The sequence below is a fragment of the Bos indicus genome, chromosome 15 (genome assembly GCF_029378745.1).
Source record: "Bos indicus isolate NIAB-ARS_2022 breed Sahiwal x Tharparkar chromosome 15, NIAB-ARS_B.indTharparkar_mat_pri_1.0, whole genome shotgun sequence".
In the NCBI taxonomy this organism is placed as follows: domain Eukaryota; kingdom Metazoa; phylum Chordata; class Mammalia; order Artiodactyla; family Bovidae; genus Bos; species Bos indicus.
The window spans coordinates 10829385-10853492 of NC_091774.1; the positions used below are offsets into that span (position 1 = coordinate 10829385).

Consider the following 24108-nt stretch of genomic DNA (forward strand, 5'->3'; position numbering starts at 1 on the left):
TAACAGCTTCATAAAGGATGTAGATACAAAGTCCTGTTGAGGATGGCTACTTTCTAGAGGAGCTAGAAGACATTTCAGGGCTTTGATTATATTCTTTTTATACTGTTCATTGTCGATTCAAGGATGTTAGGAAAAAAAAGATGACAACAGTATTCATTCTCTACATTGAGTTGTGAGAGCTGCTTTATTCTGCAGTGGCCAGGTTGATCACGCACCCAATGGAGCAAATCACTTGTACTCAAACATAAAGTATCTCAGGATCATATTTAAAGTAATTGTCAGACAGCACTCCACTCTTTATCAATGAAGGGCTAGATAAAAATATAAGCACCTTTTTGTTACTGGAAAGTAATTCCTCTACAAAACAATGGTTTTCTAAATTAATTCTTTTTTTTTAATTTTTTTTTATTCAATTTTAATTAAAAAAAAATTATACATGTGTTCCCCATCCTGAACCCTCCTCCCTCCTACCTCCCCATACCATCCCTCTGGGTCGTCCCAGTGCACCAGCCCCAAGCATCCAGCATCGTGCATTGAACCTGGACTGGCATCTCATTTCATACATGACATTTCACATGTTTCAATGCCATTCTCCCAAATCTTCCCACCCTCTCCCTCTCCCACAGAGTCCATAAGCCTGTTCTATACATCAGTGTCTCTTTTGCTGTCTCGTATACAGGGTTATCGTTACCATCTTTCTAAATTCCATATATATGCGTTAGTATACTGTATTGGTGTTTGTCCTTCTGGCTTACTTCACTCTGTATAATAGGCTCCAGTTTCATCCACCTCATTAGAACTGATTCAAATGTATTCTTTTTAATGGCTGAGTAATACTCCACTGTGTATATGTACCACAGCTTTCTTATCCATTCATCTGCTGATGGACATCTAGGTTGTTTCCACGTCCTGGCTATTATAAACAGTGCTGCGATGAACATTGGGGTACACGTGTCTCTTTCCCTTCTGGTTTCCTCAGTGTGTATGCCCAGCAGTGGGATTGCTGGTCTAAATTAATTCTTAATATAATGTTTCTATTATTTTTACCTGGGGAAAAATTAATAAGATATATCTATTTTAATTTGCATTTTCCTTTTTCCTCTTGAGAAAACCTGAATTACCTTACTGTGTTTGAAATAAAAAGGATAAAAGAACCTAATTATAGAGTAATTTCTTCAAATAAAAAAGAAATTGATCTCAGATAGACCATTTATCTAAACACTGGCTAAAGGCAAAAACTAAATAAAGATTAACATTTGGAAAAAGTAGTTAACTTGAAAATAAATCAAGACAGTTGTCTTAACTTTTAAGCATCTATTAAAGTTGTAATATGCAGGAGACACCTGATCATGCAGAATATCTAAACAGGGAAAATAAGAATTAGAATAAGAACACTGAATAATTTCTTTATTCTAAATTAGTATTTATCAGAACAACTAGACAATATATTTTAACAGATGGCATTTGTATATTCAATCTTGGAAGATCAACCATACATTTATACCTAAAGCCTATTATCTTATAAGAAAACTACATGCAGAAAAAGATGAAAAGACACTTTCATTTCAGGTGAAATATCAGCTCCAGGCATTTTGAAAAGATGTGAATACTCAAGATATGAATACTTACTTAATCACATCCTTATTGAACAGTGTAAAACTGCTTTCTATCAGCTCCCTCTCCTGTCTGCTTTGCAGCTTTCTCCGCCTTTCATTTTCCCTCTCTCGCCAGTATCTCCAGACACAGTATAGCTTGACCATACCTTTTTGAAAGACACTATTTTTTATATTAATTTCTTCCATTTTGTAAATAATGTGTCAAATCTTCTGCAATAACAAAATGATCTGTATATACTGGAGGAAGTAGTTGGATTAGTTGTACAGATACAAAACATATACATATTTAAAGTAGCACACTGATCATAAATATGCTGATAATAACTTCTTGTCATAGCAGCCAAGCCAATAAAAGCAATATACCAAATATTACTTTATAAAAATACACCTGTAAAATGTTTGCAAAATGAAATCTTTTTATTTTTACTATTAAATGACAATTCACAGTTTAAAAGATACACATACATATTTGCTTTAATGAATTAGCAGTAAATTATCATTTAATGATTACAGCATAAGCCACTCTCATAATTTTTGTAATTAACAAGAATGTAATAAAATTTGAAGGAACTTATTTTCAAATGAATATACTTTATACCATTTTATGTCACATGAGATTCAAAAACAATATTTGAAACATCTCCCCCTCCTACCAAAATAGATCCTATGTTCTAAATAATTTTGTAAAGGGACATTAAAGACTTATTTTTTGACAACAACTACGTTTTTAAGCAAATAAAAAGACAATTAAGAACAAAATCATCTCTTTAAATATGTCCAAGTTAAATTAAGAAAATGAAAAGAAAGCACCTATGAGCAAATTTACAAGGCTGTGCGTACAAATTAAGTGGTTTTCCTCATATTTGGAAAACTAGAATGATTGTACCCATGTATATTTGTACAAAATTCAAATGATTTTTCTGCCTTTAAATATTTCTTGAACCTAAGCATAAAATGAGATTTTTATAAGCAACTAGACCTATAGATGTGAAGAATATGATTTTGCCTTCTGAATCTACAGTCTCATTGCCTTCCTTAAAAAGAAAAAAAAAAAGAAAAGTTGTTAGTAGTTAACATCATCCTTCAACAGGAAAAGAACTGAAAGCTCAGAAAGGTTATTGTTTTGTTCAGGGAAACCAACACAAGCTGCTGAGCCAGGACCAAGCATGGGTGTAACAAGTCCATATTCTTTCCATGGCCTCCCCATATGCCAGGAATATGATCCCTTTTCATATTATCTCTATTTGGTGGACTCTATCCTAAACTCAGCTGTCCACAACTATAGTTCTGTTTCAATTTTCCTCTTCATCAAAACTTCACATCATACACAGCCTCTGAATCACAGGTGATCAAAACTTGAAGAGAAAAAGTTCTTTTCTTTCATTGATTTTAACTTTTTTGCTTGAGAAAGTAAATATTAATAAACTGAGGAAGTGACCTGATCAACTAACAACAAGCTGAAAAACTGGGGCTGAACTTCGTCTTAAATAACACCTAATCTTAAAACGAACTGTTTACATTTTGCTTTTGAAAAAAATTCCAATTCTGCAATTGTCTCCTGGAATCCTTTACATTTCCTCATTTGGCATATATTAACATTTTGCATTACAAAGAATTGCCTTTACATTAAGTAATCTTTCTGCTGCTGCTGCTGCTGCTAAATCACTTCAGTCGCTTCAGTCGTGTCCGACTCTGTGCGACCCCAGAGACGGCAGCCAACCAGGCCCCCCGTCCCTGGGATTCTCCAGGCAAGAACACTGGAGTGGGTTGCCATTTCCTACTTCCTTCTAAATATCCACATCATTTCTGCCTCTCTTCTCACCAACTGAAAAAGACATTGACAATCCCTAACTGAAACTTCCTTCAAGTCCCAGTGTTTCTTGTTTTACCTGGGAAGTCAGTTAAATCCATCCCCACAATGACAATTTCTGTTCCTCCAAGGTAGTGAGAAATGTGTGAGCAATAGCTCAAAATTATGTTTACTTGTACATTTTCTTAAGTTTCTTACTGTGTTCTGACTGATTATTTTCCATGTCTCCACTGTCAGGGATCAAAACTTTCACTTCCTTCAGATCTCCAAAAGTAGTGGTACTATAAATACTAATTTTTTTAAGAAATGTCTACTGAAGTAAATTATTCAAATAAAAAAGAAGACACACAGAATAATCTTTTAAGGATTTTGGTCTACACATGTCAGTATCACTGTCCACAGGTAAAACAGCATTGTGCCTCACACAAGGACAGAATATTTTGGTAGACAGATAATTTACAGCTTATATGTTAGAAGGGACTGATGTAAAATCAAAATTTCTTCCCCGGTTTATGCTTTTGATGTTTCTAACGTCATTTTTTTGTCACTGAAAAGTCAATCTTTTTCTTTTATATTATCACAATTGCATGACATTTTACTATTCTGATGTTGCACATAAATAAAGGTTAAGTTACTTTTCTAAAATTACACAGCTAATAAGTCATAGAGCCAAGACTGAATCCTAAAATTCAAACACCAAACCCCCTAATGCATACTGCCTCTTTATATTAGATATAGTACTATAATTATCAAAATAACATTTACCACCTGCTTCTGTTACTACTATTACTACTACTATATAGTAGGGACTGTGTAAGCAAAGCCTCACAGCCTCACGGTTAATCCACCCCTGCAAAATGACTATTGCCAACACCAGTACCATAAATATTCCATACTTAATAACTGAAGGAAATCAAGCTTATTTATAACATAAAAGAACTGCATTTTTTTCACAGCATCTAAGCCACATTCACCACAAATCCGTCTATATCATTAGAGACTAGACGGTTTTAAGATACTAAAGTTAGCACTATAATGAGATGTAGAAAAATACAACATTCATTTAAAGTGGTTAGGTGAATCTTGAAACCAAAGGTACTTCAGAACAACTTAGGCACTAGGAAGTAAACACAGCAATTAGAGAACCAATGCTAGCATGAAACACTGTATGCCAGAAAGTCGCAGTAGAAGTAAACAGCCATCTCCAAAAGGAGAAATACTGAAAATTTGTATCTCGGCTGTATATAACTCTTAAATGCACATTTCACACTGAATTGTATTCACCCTATGTGCTTATTTCCTCCACCAGCCCATGAGCTACTTATTTCCCTTTACATTCTTACTTGACAACAACTGCCCACCAGGGACCATTTGAGTGAGGAAATAATGTAAAAATTAATTTGAATGTGAAAAGAACTACTTTTATTTAATTTTAATCACTGAAGTGTAAACCACCAAGACCACATTAAGGAATGAAAAACAAACATACGTAGTCATAAGTTTCCAAACATACTTATAATAGTAAATTTTCATAAAATCAATTCTGGATCATTTAACTTAAATCTCAATATTACATATTAAGATTGCTGTTCTCCGAAAATTTCACAGTTAAGTTGTAGGTGAGTAAATAAAGAAAGTAAAAAGTCAAAGAATATTAAGGATCATTTATACTTTGAAGTTTGAGAATATATTTTATATTTTCTACTAGAGTTATTTGCAATGTTTGGTTGTATGCGTAGAGTAGAACAAATCTCAGATCAGCCATCAATCATTTCAACCAATCTTTTACCTCATCGTTGTACATGTATTTTATTGCCTTCAAATACTCAGTATTTAAAGAAAAAGAGAGTCTTAAATATGAAGTCACCCCACATGGACACACAAAACAATTACTGTCTTAATTGGACAAACAAACGTTTGAGAGAAGACATCTGTAAAACTATTATTATAGCAGGAACCCAGCAATATATAACTGCCTTTCCACTGAGTTGCACTGTGCCAATTTTACAGTTTAGCATGTTCAGCTCTACAGAAGAAAAATTTTAGCATATATTCATTCTAAAATAATTTACATCATGTTTTTAAAATTAAGCACAGAGGAACTTTGATTCAGAAACAATGATAACTAAATACTATTATAGGCTCAAAATTGCTCTGTTTAATTCCTTTATTACTGTAACAGTAAAACTAGAATTTATATAAAAGTTGATATTTGAATTGAAAAATACTGCCTATTTCTAAAAAAACTTTTATTTCACTTTCTGTTTTGCATTTTATTAAATGCTAAAATTGTTACTGTCCTAAGGGAGCCCATAATTTAAATTTTATCCAAACTTGTCAAGTCACAGGAATATTCTCTCCTCACATTTTTCATTGATTTTCTATTTCATTTAGTGTATCTCTAAACATGAATTACTGAAGAAAACAATTGCCAATACAGAGAAAAATATTAACAAAAGAAATGGAAAATTCTTTCTAAATATACTGCAGAAAAAACCAACTACAATTATTTTCCTCCTTGGGTTCCCAGGTTTCTTAACTCAAACTGTCAAAAATCTTCTCCCATTTGATTCAGCTGTTGAGTGCACACTAAGTTCATTGTGAAAAAGTTCACAGCTAGCAATTTAATTGTCTAGACATTCAGCCTTTGGTTAAAAGAATATGGGCATAGCTATCTTCTCTGAGTTAATATAACTGGATTTTTAATTTTCTAATCTTAAAAACTGTAAAACATTAGTTTTACAGATAATCAATGGCAAAAGAATATTACATATATCTTAGTTTTGATTTGAGTAGAAATCAAAATAAGATTTTCACAGCAAAAAAACAAAGGTATAAACTATAAAAATCTTTGATTTATATATTAAAGAGACCTCCCATTTTTGCATCAAATGTAATGCTAAACATATAACTTCATCTCTTTACTCTTTATGTTAAATAAAATACTAGCTCTTTAAGACTCCTCCCAAGACTTTCATTGTTGTTCTTCAGTTGCTAAGTCATATTCAACTCTTTGTGACCCCATGGACTTCTGCTGCTGCTAAGTCACTTCCACAACATGATTCCCTGTCCTTCCCTGTCTCCCAGAGTTTGCTCAAATTCATGTCCAATGAGTTGGTGATACTATCAAATCATCTCATCCTCTGCCTCCCCCTTGTCCTTTTGCCTTCAATCTTTCCCCGTATCAGGATCTTTTCCAATGAGTTGGCTCTTCACATCAGGTAGACAAAGAATCAACACTAAGTGGTATTATTTTGTCACCTTTTTCTAAATGTTCTCATTATTCATCATTGATAACTCATGAGATGTGTGCTTATATTTAATGAAATGCTTATTTTAGCCTTAAGAACTCTCCATCAGTAGCTCCACACACTGCCATTTGAATAATGGCACTGAAACAGGAAGAGTGTCAGATTATGAAGTATAAGTATCAATTCTATTACAAAAGAGGTAACTTATAAATTTATCATTATATATACTCAAAACTGGCAAAATTAATCATCACTAACATAGTTTTATTAATTTTTGAACATAAGAGACTAGATTAACCTTGTTTATATCTTTTAGAAAAGAATATAAAGAGATAAGTTTCAAAATAAAAAAATAAGACAAAGCCAAAATCTAATTAAGATTAAATATGACATTTTTCTAAGGTTTCAGAAATATTGGGGAGGGGCACTTAATATTATTTAGATGCCCAGGAAACAATTTTACATTTAATGATTATAAATGCCAATTAAATAAAAATGTGTTTCTAGAAAACTATAATTCCTTTTTACATTTCCACTCCAATCTGTATTTTCCAATAGTCATCTTAATCACCAGGAATTTCTTATTATTCTCAAAGTATAAGAGTAACTTATCAAATATTGTATTATTTAAAAGTCAGTTCTTATATAAAGAGAAATTAAATCGGAAACCTAGTAAGTTTAAAATTAAACTCTTTGTTACCTTTGGTTTAGTTTCAGAAAATTTTGTTGTTTAATATTTATAAATATGAAATTAAATATCTGAGAAAATAAAGATGAAACCTCATATACTCAAAAGTAAATTTTTCAACAAATAAATGTACTGTTTCTCTGCTACTTACCGACTAAACACAAACTACTGCAACTAGTGAAATATCTGTGAAAACACATTAAAAATGTGTTTTTGACTCTAGACATTATAACTATAATTACCACATTATGAAATCTCTCTCAATAAGAAGCCCTTAAATTTTTCAGCTTCATGATGAATATTTCTGCCAATATTATGAGTATCAAGAGAAAGAGACTTTCAATCTACCTTTTATCACCTAAGTGATCAGCAGAATTTCTCTTCCTGAACTCCATACGCTATAGTTACTTTACTGGATCATAACAGAAAATGAGATGATCTCCTTTTTGAGCATTTAACAGCTATAAGGATGATAAGGAGCAAGCAGATCCTTATTCCCCATCATAAAATGTTTATTCATATAATTACACTTTTCCAGTCAATAGTCACAAACAAGAGTTTTTGATTACTCAGATGAATGAAATACTTTCTAGTTTTTCCTTGCCTGATGTATAGTGTCTTAATTTTGGATAACCCTCAAATTAGTCATTTTAACCATAGGCTGGTTCATATTTCAGTAAAGACACAAACTGTAAAGGTATGCCTGTGGGACATATACATTAGTAAAATATGTTAATATGTTGTTTTCTTTCAAGATTTTAACTTTTTTGGTCTATACAAGTGAGTATAAGAAATATTTGAAACTATGAGTGGAATAAGAGAAAATGTGCAAGTGCTACTAAGATCTTTAAGAGAAGTCCACTTGTTAAAAAGTGGTATCCAAAGGGAAGCAAGTTAATCAGTGACCACTGAGAAGACCAGAATAAAAATCAGTTTTGTACCTGTGTTGTCAAATCCATCCAATAAAACATTTTTGGAACTATTTAGAAATGACAGTGATCACAAGAAACTCCAGGTCAAGAAATACATGGTAAAACAACATGACTATACTTTCTAAAGTTGCTCATACCATACTGTTTTATATTAGATTAAGAAATGGTTGATTCATTGATTTTTTTCTATTACCCCAAAAGAACAGAATTTTGATTATTTTTCAGAATTACCTTAAGGCCTATTTCTAGAGTTCCATTTCCCTGTACTAAAGAAGAGAAGAGCTTCCATTTTTTGAGCAGCTCCAATATTCTTGTCTGGGAAATCCCATGCACAGAGGAACATGGCAGACTATATAGCTCATGGGGTCGCAAAGTGTCGGACATGACTGAGCAACTAACATTTTCAGTTTCAGTAAGTCTTATGAGCTGATGATTCCACTGAAACATTTAAAGTTAAGAAGTCTGTAAGTCAAAAATACAATATGCAATACTCTGGAATATGAAATTAAAGACTGTTTCACTTAAGAGGTTGATAAGGATGAAAATGTTCAACATTTACTATATACACAGATTTATAATAAGTAAAAATCAAATGAAGTTAAATATATTTTCTTAAATCAAGTTCATAGGATATAATTTTAATTTAACCACCAACTGATTAATAAAAGTTTAATATCTTTCTAAAAAGCAAATATATAATAAAGCCATTTAAAAATTCCTCATATCTACATCAGAGCAATACTACCAAATTTGTTTTATTCCTTTTCATGAAAATAATTAACTTAAAAAACTGTAAAAATATCTAAGAGGAATATTAACTGATAGCATTCCATTTTTCAGAACCTTTCTAACATTATACTTTGAATATTAAAAAATATAAAACAGAAATTACTTGAAAGGGTCTGAGTAGAGATAATGAGACATCGTTAATGACAGTCATTAACCCTAAATCTTAAGTGTTACAGAGTTTTTGTATACTTCATTACTTTTTAAAATGCTCCAGTCTCTGATGTAGAGTTATTGATCACAAATGCTCAGAAAACAGACCTTGCAAAGATCCCACCGCTTTGAGCTTCCGACCAGCCTCTTTCCTGCTATAAAGTGCTAAGAAGTTTATGCAGCATATAAGCACAATCTTATAACACTTATCTAAAATATCTTGTCAGAAATAAACCTCTCCAACTTTATGTTTGTATCTTCAGAAATAAATAGATGAATAAATCTGAAGTCTTAAAGTTGGAATTTTGAGATATCAAATAATATAAATATACAAGTCTACTTAAATTAAGACAAATACATTTCCAACCTCTTAGTTAAAAAACTGTTTTAACCATATTTAAAAAGAGAGGCAATTCAAGGACTACAGGTAAGCAAAATAGGTGTTCAAGGATGGAATTGGCCTCTCACTATATTTTAAGTATCTTAGTCTCATCAAATTCCTAAATTAGTTTTTAATGGTTACAGGACAGTAAGTTCCTCTGTAAAACTTCGTCTTAACCAAAGGAACTTAAATATAGTTAAAACAACTTTAATCTAGAACAGTCATCCAGACAAGTTTTCATCCTTTTTTTTTTGTTTTTTTTTTTAATTCCATAAAAGTATACCTTTCTGTTGGAGCTAAAAGACAAACTCCCAAAATGACTTGACTAGCACCACATGCTCTTACTTTCTCCATCTGGAGAGCCCTCTACCCTTTACTGACACCCTCTGGTCCTGATCACTAAGTCAGTTTTGATATTAAACCACACTCCAACCTCTTCCCAGGTGGTGAACATTTCCTAAACTGTTAAATAAAAAAGATATATAAAGAATTATATATTAACCAGACCTGGTTCATTTTTAATAGTGTCACTTAACTGGACACATAAGATTAAACATTTCCAAGAAACTAGTTTTAATTATTTTTCAAATAAACATAGCATATGTCTACATTCAAGGTGTGATTTTAGATTATCTTCCTAACTAACCAAAGATTTCAGACCACCTAATATTTGAAGTATTGCTCACTTTGGGAAACACTAAGGTATTTTAGGAATTCATTTGAAAAATCACACAACTGTAGCTTCTCAGATCTATTTTCAAATGCATCCTCCTATGCTTGTGCCTCACAATTTACAAGCAAAATCTGGCATTCAGCTAATCTATTGGGGTAATGTTCTTTTTTCTAAACTTTGAGAACTCAAACTATCTATGCAGCTGTGTATGGAATCAAAGAGAACTTAAAAATGAATTGCTTTTCCTCCTCATTTTTTAGTTTTCAGATATTTTAAATAAGAACAATTTAAAAATGCCACCAATCCTTGCACAAAACATTGGCACTTATATCGTAACAAACATTTTATTGATTTTCTATTTTCAAATACACTTTAATACCATCTCACCACACTCCAGTTACTTTTCAAATTCTATTTTTTATATCTCATTTCCTTTTTGTAACTGAATTTTGGACTTTGTTTTCTTCACTAACCTAGATGGTCTTAGTAACACCTTTTACTTTTTATTCATTTGTTTCATGTGATGTATTGTTACATAGTCATATTGTTTTTTCCACTTGAATCAAAGGAACATATACCTGTCAAGTATAAGATTCAATATACTACTCCACAGAAAACTTATAATAATCTGAACACGAAGTACAAAAATATGCAAAGAAACATTTGTGAGTGGCTTAAAATGCATTACAGGCACTTTGAAAAAAAATAATGACCTAATCATTACTAATTCTTTTATGTTTAGGGTCACAATATTAATCATGATGAACTCTTAAAGCTTGCTGATAGTCCTAAGTTATTTCTGCAGTCTTGTTATAGTTCAACAGTACACAAAAATACCTCTATTGATTTTAAAATTTGACCCATTATTTGTGTGCAGTTCTCAATGCTAGTATTCTAATGAACATCTATTTCTTTCATCATATTTCCAGTGAAAATAGAGAATCAAAATAGAAGAATGCCATCTTTAAATGACTTTATCTTTTAAATTAACAGAAAAGCAGATGAACTGAACACAGGTTGAGGCAATTCACAAACAGTTAAAAGGTTTTATTTTTCTTCCAAACCTGTGCTTTAATTACCACATTGATTATAGTTTTCATGACAAAGGTTATGAAATTTAAAAATAAAATAATTCTCATTTAGTGAATACTTTTATTTTCAAAATAAGGTTTATTAAAAAACTGAAAATTTTTGAGGTTGTCAGTGTTATTCTTAATTTACTGTATACTATGTTCATATATATGCAAATTAATGTTCTCTCCGATTTTTTCAATAAAAAACTCGGGAATTTTGAGTATATGTCTGAGTGTATTTTTATATTCATTAAAAAAAAAAAACAAACTATCACCTTCCTACACAACACTGAGAAAACACCTTAGCATAACGCAAGATACTTGTTTGTTCGGTCTCTCGAACTTTGTAGAACTCCACTTATAGAGCATCTCTACTGAATTTTAACAAGTTATCGCACTGCCAGATGTCCAGTGATCTAGGCTCTATTCTCACAAACACACTGCTAAGTCAGAAGACACACATTCAGTACCTGAGAACGACAGCCTATTTTCTGAACATTTAGTTTCTCTCGCAGATAATTTCCTACCCTCTCCTGACATCTGTCACCTTCCTGTTCAGTTGTAGGAACTGTTTACTCGCATTCTGAATGACATTACGAGGTACACAAATACATTATGCTTAGCGTTGCCTCAACTTTTCTGACCTACAACCCCAGCAGAGAAAAAGAGCACGTTTGATTTCAAAGAAGAAGAAGGTTGGGGGGCGGGCGGGGGAAAAAGCAGCTTTATGTGACAGTTTAAAAATTCTGGCAACACGGCAAGAAAGGATGGCTTTGCAGAAGCGAGCGTGTCACAAACTGTCAGCGCCTGGGAAGCCAAGTGCACAATCGCAGACAGCAGTCACCGGCGAAGGAATGTCAGCCACTTACCAAGGAGACGCCAGGCTTCCCCGTCCTTCCTCCGCGCCTCTCAATTCCCGTCTACCATCCTCCTGCCCGTCGGCACAGCTCAGACAAGAGCCCAGGCTCAGGTGCAGCCCAGCCTGTGGCAGGAGACCAACTGCGGAGTTTCGAGTCCTTCACAGAGAATCCTCCAGCTCGCCCGGCCGCTCCCTGAGGAGGGGACGCAGGTAACGCATCCTTCCCGCGCGGCGCTCCCACGGCACTTCGGCGGCCGCCTCCTGGCCGACACGCTCCGCCACTCTGTAGTTGGTTAAATCAGGGGGCCCGAGCGGCGCCTCCCCCGGCGGGCGCGTCCGGGGCCCGGGCGTCGCGGCCAATGCGTCCGCGAGGCTCGCGCGCCGCGCCTCTGACTGGCTGTGCGGCCCCGCGCGGCCCGCTCCCGCCCCGCCCCCCGCGCCGCCGCCGCCCGCGTCTCCTGCCGCCGGTTTCAGTCGGCGCGTCCCCTGGCGAGCAGGTCCCCTCGCCCCTGGAAGGGATTTCTCTGGGTCTCAGCGTCTCATTCGCTAGCCGCTATTTCCCCCGCGGCCCAACTCCGAACCCCGCCCCGCAACCTGCGCGAATTTCAGTCAGAGATTCCAGCGCGGCCGCGGCCGAACGCGCGGGGCCCCTCCGCTGAGTTCCTGCGCCTCGCGCCGGCCGCTGGCCGTCGGCCGTCTCCCTTCTCCCCGGATTCTCAGAGCCCCGGCGCCTTAACCTCGCGAGGCGGCACCGGCTGCTGCCTTCGCTGAGGCGGGCTCCTGAGTGGACTTTCCCACTTCGGAGAATCCCCTCAGGTCCTGCCTGGGAAGCGCTTCTCTTTGTTTCTACACTTGCGAGTTTTATCTCAGGGCTCTTAGACGCTCTTGTGTTTGTGTCTCCCTGATCCCCCGCCCGCCCCGGCTCACTTCAAAATAAACTCAAGACCGAGTGGGCTTAGTCTCAGACAGCAGCCCCCTTTCCTTTCTGATTTTTTCCTTTCCCGATGGATGTAATTGGAAACATAACACAGGTAGTAAATCCACAGTGTGGCAGCTTTAGTGCCATTGTTCAGCCAGTACCCCCTCCTACTTTTCCTGAGTCCTTCTCGAATTCTCTCCCTGGATGTAATTGTTGGTTAAATTATGCTACATGTCTTTGGCAACCTATTTCCATAGATGGCGGGGTTAGCACCTGTTTGTAATGAGACGGCAGTCCCACCCACTGTTGGCTGTTTCTGCCTGTCGGTCTCTGGAACTGGGAGCGAGCCGCAGGCCGCCCCCGCTGCCGGCCGGCGGCCGCCTCTCATGTGACGAGTCCAGCCTCACCCTCACGGAGGCTGTTTCTCCTGCTCACTTAATCCCCTGATGGGGTCTGACGGCTCTAATTGGCGAGGAGAGTTCAGTGTCGTGCAGCCTGTAGCTGGAAGCCTTCCTGCCACTAGCTCTGTGTTCTCTATTTTGCAGCTTTTCTGGTAATTAAAATTAGTCTTTTTCCTGTTTCTTGGCTGCTTCTCATTCATCCACACATGTTGTACAAACAGCCAGTCTCTGCTTTTTATGGCTACCCTTAGGATCTGGGCTGATTTCTTGTTCCATAGCGAAGACAAATGTGTGTGTTCACATTTAATGCTTCTCTACCCTTCCATACTTTTTTATTTTCTTTTCCCCACTTTCCAGTAATTAGGTTATTTTCTTTATGTGTTAACTGAGGGATTGTTGCCGAGATTCGACTTCTCTGGGCTTTTTTTCTGCTTCGCTGGTTCCACTCTGGAGTCAGGCTGTTGGTTCACGGAGAGAATCACCAGGACTTTTATAACCTCTTTAAATATATTACAAAATAGATTCAAAGTCTAAAAGCTTAAAGCATTTTCTTTTATTGTGCAGTGGGGTTTTTGTCTTTAAGTGTTTATTATAATTAAGCACATCCAGCGTTAATGGGGGGTACAGAGGTTGAGCTTGTTTATAGTTTGCTTCACTTCCTAGAACACCTTTATATTACATGTGATTTGATAATTTGGCATTTGAGTCATTATCTCATGTATTTCATGTATTTTCTTTCAACTAGTGTTGTTTCAGAAAGGATTTAAATTGGCTTACAGGAATTTTTTCAACTAAAAAACTAATCAAAAATGTAGGTCAGTCACATCAAGACATAGGGTAAAGTGATAATAGTAGGAGAGATATGAAGCCAGGAATGAGGTTTCAAGAGAAAAATCCATTTACATTGTGTTAGAAATGGCCCTCTCAGTGTACCATGAAGACAGTAGCCAATGTAAACAAGGAAACACTACCAGTCACATGATTCATGGCACCCCCTATAAGTAACATGAATAAGGAAATTTATGTTTCAAATAATGTGGATGGATTAAATCTTTTTTCCTTTTTTAATAAAGGCTTATATATAAAGATATATTTTGACTTTTATAAAGGAAGTGATATTGTAAGAATGGGCCAGAAACATTTGTAACAAGATGACATAATGGGACTTTTAAGGGTATCTGATAATTTAGAGAGGAAGACAGGAAAGGATGAACCTGGTTAATTTCTGTTATTTCAAATTTAGACTGTTAGCTCCAAGTCTTAATTTAAGGGTCACTGGGTTATATGGACACATTTCAGCAAGATTTCATGATAGATGACTTTATATTGTTCCATTTTATGGTATTCTATATTAATACTATATATTATATATTAACATCCTCTCATGTGTTATATGTGGCTATATGAGTCTTTTTTCACTTCAACATCTTCCTGAAATTTTGAGAATTTTGCTGTGATGGACTATATCTTTGTGCTGCATATTTGAAACGTATGAAAAGTATTTATTTAGATCATGTTCACCTTGGTATCCTATTACATCCACAGGGTTCAGGAATATGCAGTTCAACGTTTGAAATTAGAAAAAAAAAAAAAACTGCATAAAGTAGGAAACGACAACAAAAAAAATTCCTTGTAGTAGGTCTGCCAAGAGGAAACTAACTCCTCTGTTTTCTAAATTTTCTCACATGCATCAAAACTAAGATTTTCTATTATTCTCATGTGAAAATGGGATTTTAAAATACTGTCCTCACTTAAAATTATAATTAAAAAACAAGTATTATTCATTACCTCTTATCCTAATTCTGTTTCCTTTGAAAAGTCACTATTAAAACATCTTATGTTTCTAGTTCAGAATGAAAGTGACTTTTTTTTTTTTAATAACCAGTTCATAGTCTACCATGGTAGCATTTGAACATTAAATCAATTAAAATATCATGTGTAAGTGAGTTAAGAGGTTTAGTGAGTCATTTTCTCCATACTCTGGTTAGGGTACCTGGACCTAGCTGTCATGTTCCTTATCTGAGCTTGTTGTCTAACCATCTTTGTGTAAATGTGTTAATCTCTTTATCTCGTGGTCCCCAGTGGGCAAGTGAGCAGATGCAGAACATCTGGAGCAGTTGAGTTGCCTCTGAGCTTTTGTCTTATTTTTGTTACAGATTTTTTTCTTTAAACTGTGCCCTCTTTTTTTTCTCTCCTTTCATATGACTCAAATAAGCTTCTAGATTCTTGTTAACAGACCGTAACTACAGTTATATTCCAACAAACTGTACCATAAAACATAGGGAAACCCAGAGCAATACTCAATTCAAGTTTAGTCCTTTTTCTTGGATTGCCTTCTTTGCTTAATAAAGCCACTTTCAGCATTTGCATATCATATTCTGTTTTGATGTTTCAGTCCTCTATACTATATGTTAAAAAGAATAACAAATGTGAAAATACTTACAAAGACATTAAAATCTTGCTTTGCCCATATACACTAGTGTTCCTATAAGTAAATAAAACATGAAGATCCAAAAGTAAGCTTTTACTTGAACTGGACAACTTATGATGATTTTGATTTTATTTTAGGTTTCTTAAAACATCAGTTTTACTACTTACATCGCAGCTGTTTTGTGAAAGCAGAAATAAACATATCCTAATCAGACTTGGAAAATATACTGACTTAATTAATTTAACAGCTGTTTCAGTTACCAACACTAAAGAACATAGCCTACTTTGTAGATGTCTTGGTAACATCTGCAACTGCATCCATTAAGTGGTGTGAGAGAGAGAGCTCTTATTTGGCTGTTTTGCTGCTCATAGTGTAAGCCTATGCTCACAGAAGCCGTGGACATAACTGACTTCTAAGAGGTTCTCGTGCTCACCCTCTGCAACATCTTTGTCTAGCAAAAAAGTTCTTCCTTAGAAGATAACAGAAAACATTGGAAGTTAAACAAATAATTTAGAAAACAGAAGTAAAACTTTAAATCTTAAAAATTTAAAAATAAAGTTTACTTATTAGTTTACATATGGTAGCTTTCTTTAGATAAGCACTTCCATTTTTTCTTAGATAAGTCTTCAGTACAAGAATGCCTATCTATTTTAATACATTTATAGATGTCTAACCTCCATTCCATATAGCATTGCATTACCGAGATCTTCTTATATGAAGAAAGAACTAGGATCAATTTGAACTAGGATCTATTTGTTTATAAGCTCTTGTCTCTGTTTACACACCAATCTTCTCAATCTGAGATAAAAATTTCTAATGGCTTCTTATATTCTAAATGATTTTAAAGGATTTTCTTATGTGTATTGCACCTTGATTATTTCCCATCTCTTTCCTATTTTCCATCACTTTCCTATCTCTCGGGTGCATTAACTTGACATTTTTTGACATTTTGCACCAAATGAAAATAATCTTCCTTAAATACCCATCTTTCTTCAACTCTCCTTTGTCTGTTTTACATGTGGACTCACAGCTTTATTTTTTCAAATTTGTATTTATAATCCAGTTTAAGCATTGTATATAGGTCTTTTTTTGAGAAGGAAATGACAGCCTACTCCAGTATTCTTGCCTGGAGAACCCCATGGACAGAGGAGCCTGGCAGGCTACAGTCCATGCTGTCGAAGGAATCAGGCACGTCTTAGCGACTCTACCACCACCACCAGAGGTCTTTCTGTATAAAACTAGACTGTATGCTTCCTGTGGGCCAGGAACTAAATTTCCCCCACGCTCTGATGAAATGTGTCTTTAAATATCTTTATTGGTTGGGTAGTAAGTCCATATAGTAAGCCTTACTTACTCCATATAGTAAGCCTCATTAGTTTGTCAGAGATGCTCTCCAACAGCCTGCATTATGAAGCAGAAGCAGAACATTTTCACCACCTACATTTCTATTCACCAGTAAGCCTGTAGATAGCAATTGTTACCACTAGATGGCAATCGTGTTCTAATTAGGAATGTCAGTTTCTGTCCTAGGGATTTTCTGAATTTTTAGGGAACTCAGAATAACCCCCAAACTAGTAATTGAGACTATAAGAAGAGTTATATATATACTTTAACATACAACATCTAATAAAAACATCAACAAGTTGCAAAGTGTCAAAATTTTAATAGGTGATCTTGCACTTAAATTAAGAGCTATTAACATTTGTTGAGAGCTAACTATATACATTTGGGTCTTCCTTTGTAGCTCAGTTGGTAAAGAATCTACCTGCAATGCAGGAGACCCAGGTTCAATTCCTGGGTTAGGAAGATTCCCTGGAGAAGGAAATGACAATCCACTCCAGTATTCTTGCCTAGAGAATCCCATGGACAGAGGAGCCTGGTGGGCTACAGTCCACGGGGTCACAAGAGTTGGACATGACTCCACCACCACCAACTATACGCAAGGCATTGAAACAGGTATGCTTTAGATGAACTGTCCATTTTATTTTAGTAGTCTAGCTGAAACTCAAGCTCAAATAGCCTGCCTCCACCATGTGTTCTTAACCAGTTCACTAACCCAAACCCTATTTTGATTAATCAAATCACCACTAACAAGTACCAGATCCAAAGAACAGACCTGATGTACAGAAAATGCAGTAAATGGAAAATAATTTTAGTACAAGTGTGTAAAAAGATTAATGCCATATTAAACGTACTGGTTGGCAGTTTGTAGCATTTTTGTTTATTCTCAGAGACATTCATTCAAGTGACATGTATTAGGAACTTAGTTTTCTAAACACTATACATACATGAAGTGAGGTTTTAGTGAAACTTCCATGTCAACACTTCAAAAAGTGAATAACTATAGATTCTCTCATTCTAGTATTTTGCCTGGATAATACTTGATTCAAACTGCTAATTGGCACAAGACAGTCCACAGTTGTGGAAGAAAATACAGAGTTTTCACAACATGTTCTGTTTGTTTAGAAGATACTACATTTTAGTGATCCAAATGTATTTGTCATCAATTCTATTTATATCTGATTTGTGCTCTTTGTAGATTAAAAAAAAAAAAAAAGTATTTTCCTGTCACCATGTCAGTTTCAGCCTAGCATCCAGAAATTGGGCTGTGTTCTTTCTGACTCACAACCAGACTTCACTCAAAGTAACTAATAACAATGAAGGGATTAGTACTCCACTGGCAATTGTTTCCTTAATGGAGAAGGCTCTCTCTGGAAAGTCTCTCTGGCTTTGCTGCTGACAATGGTAAAAACTTGCTTTGTGTCTGTGAAATTTTGAGATATAATTTATAAACTATGCAAGTACAGACACGACACCATTATTTTGTGCTTAAATAGCATCTTTCTTGTAAGGATACCAGGCCTATTTAATACAGCGACAAAATTAATCAATATAGTATAACTCCATGACACGGCTTTTATACACCTCTCATTATTTCCTGTGCCACATCATTTGCGAAGGTACACAAACTATACGAAGGGAGAGAATAATACACTGAACTTGCTTTCAGTTGCAATTGGTGAAGAGACATTCCTAATGAGATGAAAATAAATCACTTCAGGTATCCAATTACAATATAATGCAATTTTTTCATCCAGCATTAACCAGTACTTAATTATTAGCTGGCCAAGGTTGCCAGTCTTATACTGAAGAGAAAGGAATCTCTGATAGATAGTCCCAAGGAAAACCAGAAGGCTGAACAAGGTGGCATCATGTCAGCTCAGGCTTCTGCTAATGAGAGAGGAGATGGTGATAAGAACCCAGCAGAAGAAGAAATTATATCAAAACTCAGTGGAAAACAATATGAAACAAGAAAAAATTCACAATATTTGTTGGAAAATGACAGCAGTGGGTGTTGTACACTCATAGTGAGCCTTAGGACGATGCCACCAACAGTGACAGGCCCTGAAGGGTAACAGTATCTTTGTTTTACAGTGGAAATCAGCACACTTAATGTGTAATGGTCTATACTATTGGTGATAACTGCATGTTTGACCAGGAGAATTTTGAAAACTTTTAATAGAATAGCCATTAAACAGTTTTAAGTCATTTAACAATTTAATGTTGAATTCTCAGAGCAATGTGGGTGTTAGCAAAAATCACATTTTCAACTATAAACCTTTTTAATATCTCACATACTTACCAGTTAAAATTAAAAATAGACAAGAGGAGTGTTCCAAGTGTTTTTCATGTAAGTAAATATTTATTTCTTGTTTCCTATCTCAGCATTTATTTTTTATATTAAGTATTACTTAATAGTCTTGTATTTATGAAAAGAGTTCTAAATGGATTTTTATTTGTAAGATCTCTAATTTGAATATGTTTTTGCCACTGATACTTGGATAGCTGTTTTAAAAACTAAATTTATTTTTCTTCATTTGATAGATTAATTTGATAATTATTATAAATTGTCTTTTTTTTAATTGACGCATACCTTTACAAATGTTTCTACTACTGATTATGTTACACTGTGTCATATACCATAGTACACTGTCTTGACTCTTAAGGAGTTTATACTCTAAACATGTAAATGCAAAGTCCGAAGTGCCTTAGCACAGATATTCTCAGTATTCTGTAGAATGACATGGGAGAACACTGCTCTGTGTGTTGAAGGAAGTTCTTCACCAAGGACATGCATTTGAATTGGCTTAGAATGAATAGAAGAGTTGACTCAAAGTGACTAAAAATATCTAATCAGCCTCTACATCTATATCCACTTCTACATCTATACATCTGTCTGTGAGTTTGTGCTAAGCTGCTTCAGTCATGTCCAACTCTTTGCGACCCTGTGGACTGTAGCCCACCAGGTTCCTCTGTCCATAGGATTCTCCGGGCAAGAATACTGGACTGGGTTGCCATGCCCTCCTCCAAGAAATCTTCCTGACCCAGGAATTGAAACCACATCTCCTGTGGAGTCTTTACTACTGAGCCACTGAGGAAGCACCTATACATCCATATCTATGCTTATATCTATATCAGTTCAGCCGTGCAGTTATGTCTGACTCTTTGCAACCCCATGGACTGCAGCATACCAGCCCTCACCAATCCCCGAGGCTTACTCAAACTTATTTACATTGAGTCAGTGATGCCTTCCAACCATCTCATCCTCTGTCGTCCCCTTCTCCTCCTGCCTTCAATCTTTCCCAGCATCAGAGTCTTTCCAATGTGTCAGTTCTTCATATCAGGTGGCCAAAATATTGGAGTTTCAGCTTTAGCATCAGTCCTTCCAATGAATATTCAGGACTGATTTCCTTTAGGATGAACTGGTTGGATCTTCTTGCTGTCCAAGGGACTCTCAAGAGTCTCCTCCAACAGCACAATTCAAAAGCATCAATTCTTTGACACTCAGCTTTCTTCATAGTCCAACTCTCACATCTATATAAGACTACTGGAAAAACCATAGCTTGTCAAAGGTGGACCTTTGTTGGCAAAGTAATGTCTCCGGTATTTAATATGCTGTCTAGTTTGGTAATAATTTTTCCTCCAAGGAGCAAGCATCATTTAATTTCATGGCTGCAGTCATCATCTTCAGTGATTTTGGAGCCCAAAAAAAATAGTCTGTCACTGTTTCCACTGATTCCCCATGTATTTGACATCAAGTGATGGGACTGGATGCCATGATCTTAGTTTTCTGAATGTTGAGCTTTAAGCCAACTTTTTCACTCTCCTCCTCACTTTCATCAAGAGGCTCCTTAGTTCTTCTTCACTTTCTGCCATTAGTGTCGTGTCATCTGCCTATCTGAGGTTATTGATATTTATCCAAACAATCTTGATTCCAGTGTCTCTCATGATGTACTCTGCATAGAAGTTAAATGAACAGGCAGACGATATACAACCTTGAGGTACTCCTTTTCATATTTGGAACTAGTCTGTTGTTCCATGTCCAGTTCTAACTGTTGCTTCCTGATCTGCATACAGATTTCTCAAGAGGCAGGTCAGGTGGTCTGGTATTCCTATCTCTTTAAGAATTTTCCACAGTTTTTTGTGATCCACACAGTCAAAGGCTTTGGCATAGTCAATAAAGCACAAGTACATGTTTTTCTGGAACTCTCTTGCTTTTTTGATGATCCAACGAATATTGGCAATTTGATCTCTGGTTCCTCTGCCTTTTCTAAATCCAGCTTGAATATCTGGAAGTTCACGGTTCATATACTGTTGAAGCCTGGCTTGAAGGATTTTGAGCATTATTTTACTAGTTTGTGAGATGAGTGCAGTTGTGCAGTAGTTTGAGCATTCTTTGACATTGCCTTTCTTTGGGATTTCCTGGTGGCTCATAGGGTAAAGCATCTGCCAGCAATGGGAGAGACCCAGGCTCGACTCCCTGGGTCAGGAAAATCACCTGGAGGAGGAAATGGCAACCCACCTCACTATTCTTGCTGGAAAATTCCACGTGCAGGCTACAGTCCATGGGTCGCAAAGTGTTGGAAACGACTGAGTGACTTCACTTTCACTTTTCTTTGGGACTGGAATGAAAACTGACCCTTTCCAGTCCTGTGGCCCCTGCTGAGTTTTCCAAATTTGCTGGCATATTGAGTGCAGCACTTTACCAGAATCGTCTTTTAGAATTTGAAATAGCTCAACTGGAATTCCAACACCTCCGCTACCTTTGTTCCTAGTGATACTTCCTAAGGCCCACTTGACTTCACCTTCCAGGGTGTCTGGCTCTAGGTGAGTGATCACACCATCATGATCATCTGGATCAGAAGATCTTTTTTGTATAGTTCCGTGTATTCTTGCCACCTCTTCTTAATATCTTCTGTTTCTGTTAGGTCCATACCATTTCTGTCTTTTATTGTGCCCATCTTTTCATGAAATGTTCTCTTAGTATCTCTAATTTTCTTGAAGAGATCTCTAGTCTTTCCCATTCTATTGTTTTCTCTATTTTTTTGCATTGATTACTGAGGAAGTTTTTCTTATCTCTCCTTTATATTCATAGATATCTGAACTTATACCTATATCAATGTCTATCCAGCACCATGATAGGTGCACAATGTGCTGTTTCAAATTCATGTGTTCTGTAAAGTTAATGAATATGGGTTGATGCTGGAGCCCCTGGAAAAGTGCAGAGCCTGAAATGATACTGAAGTAAGTAGCAGCTCCATTGTGAAAAAACTTATACATCGTCTTAAGGAAATGGAATCATTGTGTAGTTGTAATTAAAAGGAGGCAATTCTGTAGATGAATAGCCATGAAGCAAAGAAATCAGTTAGGGAGCTGTTGTAATATTTGTAGCCATAGATAATAAAAGAAAAAACTAAAAATGTGGCAGGGCATTGGATTCCAGAGACTTTTAGGATGAAAAATCAAGAGGACTTGTGGAGTAGTTGGGCATGCAGGAGGGTAACCGGGAAGAGTGACTGAGCATTAGCTCTATCTTCTTGGACAGCAGACCTAGGTACACCATGGTGAACAAAACAAACAAGAAACAAACTCTGCCCTCTCAGATGTTCTATTTCAATGAAAGATGTAGATAAGTAAATAAGACACTACATGGAACCCACTGGGCTAAGTGGAACAGTGGGAGAACCCTTGTTGCTCAAAAATAGTGGGCTTAGTGGAGATGCATTCTTTGGAGGAAAAATATTGAGTTAAACTTTGGAGATACTAATATGGATTCAATTGTGCAGTGCCAAAGGAAGCGGACCAGATAAAACTGAGTGCCTGTGTTTAAGGTAATAGATCTTGCTTTGAAAGTCAGTTGGTATAGTTTAGCTGATGCATGGAATAAGTGGGTTTGTATCTCAAGAATGATATCTTAAGCAGAGGTCAGGGACAAAGATGGAAACTTGGAGAACACCATATTTTAGGGGAACTTCCCTGGTGGTTCAGATGGTAAAGTGTCTGCCTGCAATGAGGGAGACCTGGGTTCAATCCCTGGGTCAGGAAGATCCCCTGGAGAAGAAAATGGCAACCCACTCCAGTACTCTTGCCTGGAAAATCCCATGGATGGAGGAGCCTAGTAGGCTACAATCCATGGGGTCGCAAAGGGTCGGGCACAAAAGAGGTCAGGGACAAAGATGGAAACTTGGAGAACACCATATTTTAGAGACATAGAGAAATAAGAACTAAAACTGGACACTGCTGAGGCAATATCATGTATGTAGGAGAATCACTTAAAAGGATGTCAAATAAGCCAAAGCTGGAAAGAACTTCAAGAAATAGGGCCATTCATAGATGCATCAAGTTCAAAGAAATAAGAATGAAAAACCAGTTTTTGGTCTGGCTTCAAGGACGTTGGAAATCTACACAGGTGTGTTGCAGTTATTTAAAAAATGCTTAATAAGCAATGGAGAACATGAACAGATCATCCAAATTTTTGACATAGTTGTTTTAATGAAGTAGAACATAGAGAAATATTAGGGGGTGAAAATTCTACCCGGTAAAACTCTTTATTTGGCTGAATTTTCACTTGAGGTCAATTGTACATATATATAGTTGAAGATTTTTTGTTTTTGTTTTTCTAAAGAGATATTTTTCAAACATAGCATCTTACTTTTTTTCTATCCTTATCTTTGTCATTGTTACAAGGAAGATTGTATTTTAGGAATTCAATTTCTAGTGCCTAGTCCATACATGAAATGGATATAGATATTTTGTTTATCAAAATATTGTATATGAACTTCTCTGGTGGCCC

General features: G+C 35.9%; 1 protein-coding gene across 2 annotated transcripts in view; it reads right to left on the minus strand.

Moving 5' to 3' along the window:
- CNTN5 (contactin 5) overlaps positions 1-12574 on the minus strand; it is a 1681138-nt gene extending 1668564 nt beyond the window's left edge. For both annotated transcript variants that reach the window (XM_070803337.1, XM_070803338.1), the window contains exon 1: positions 12234-12574. The gene's annotated coding sequence lies outside the window, so the exon portion shown is untranslated. The remainder of the gene's footprint in view (positions 1-12233) is intronic.
- Positions 12575-24108: the final 11534 nt, after the last annotated feature.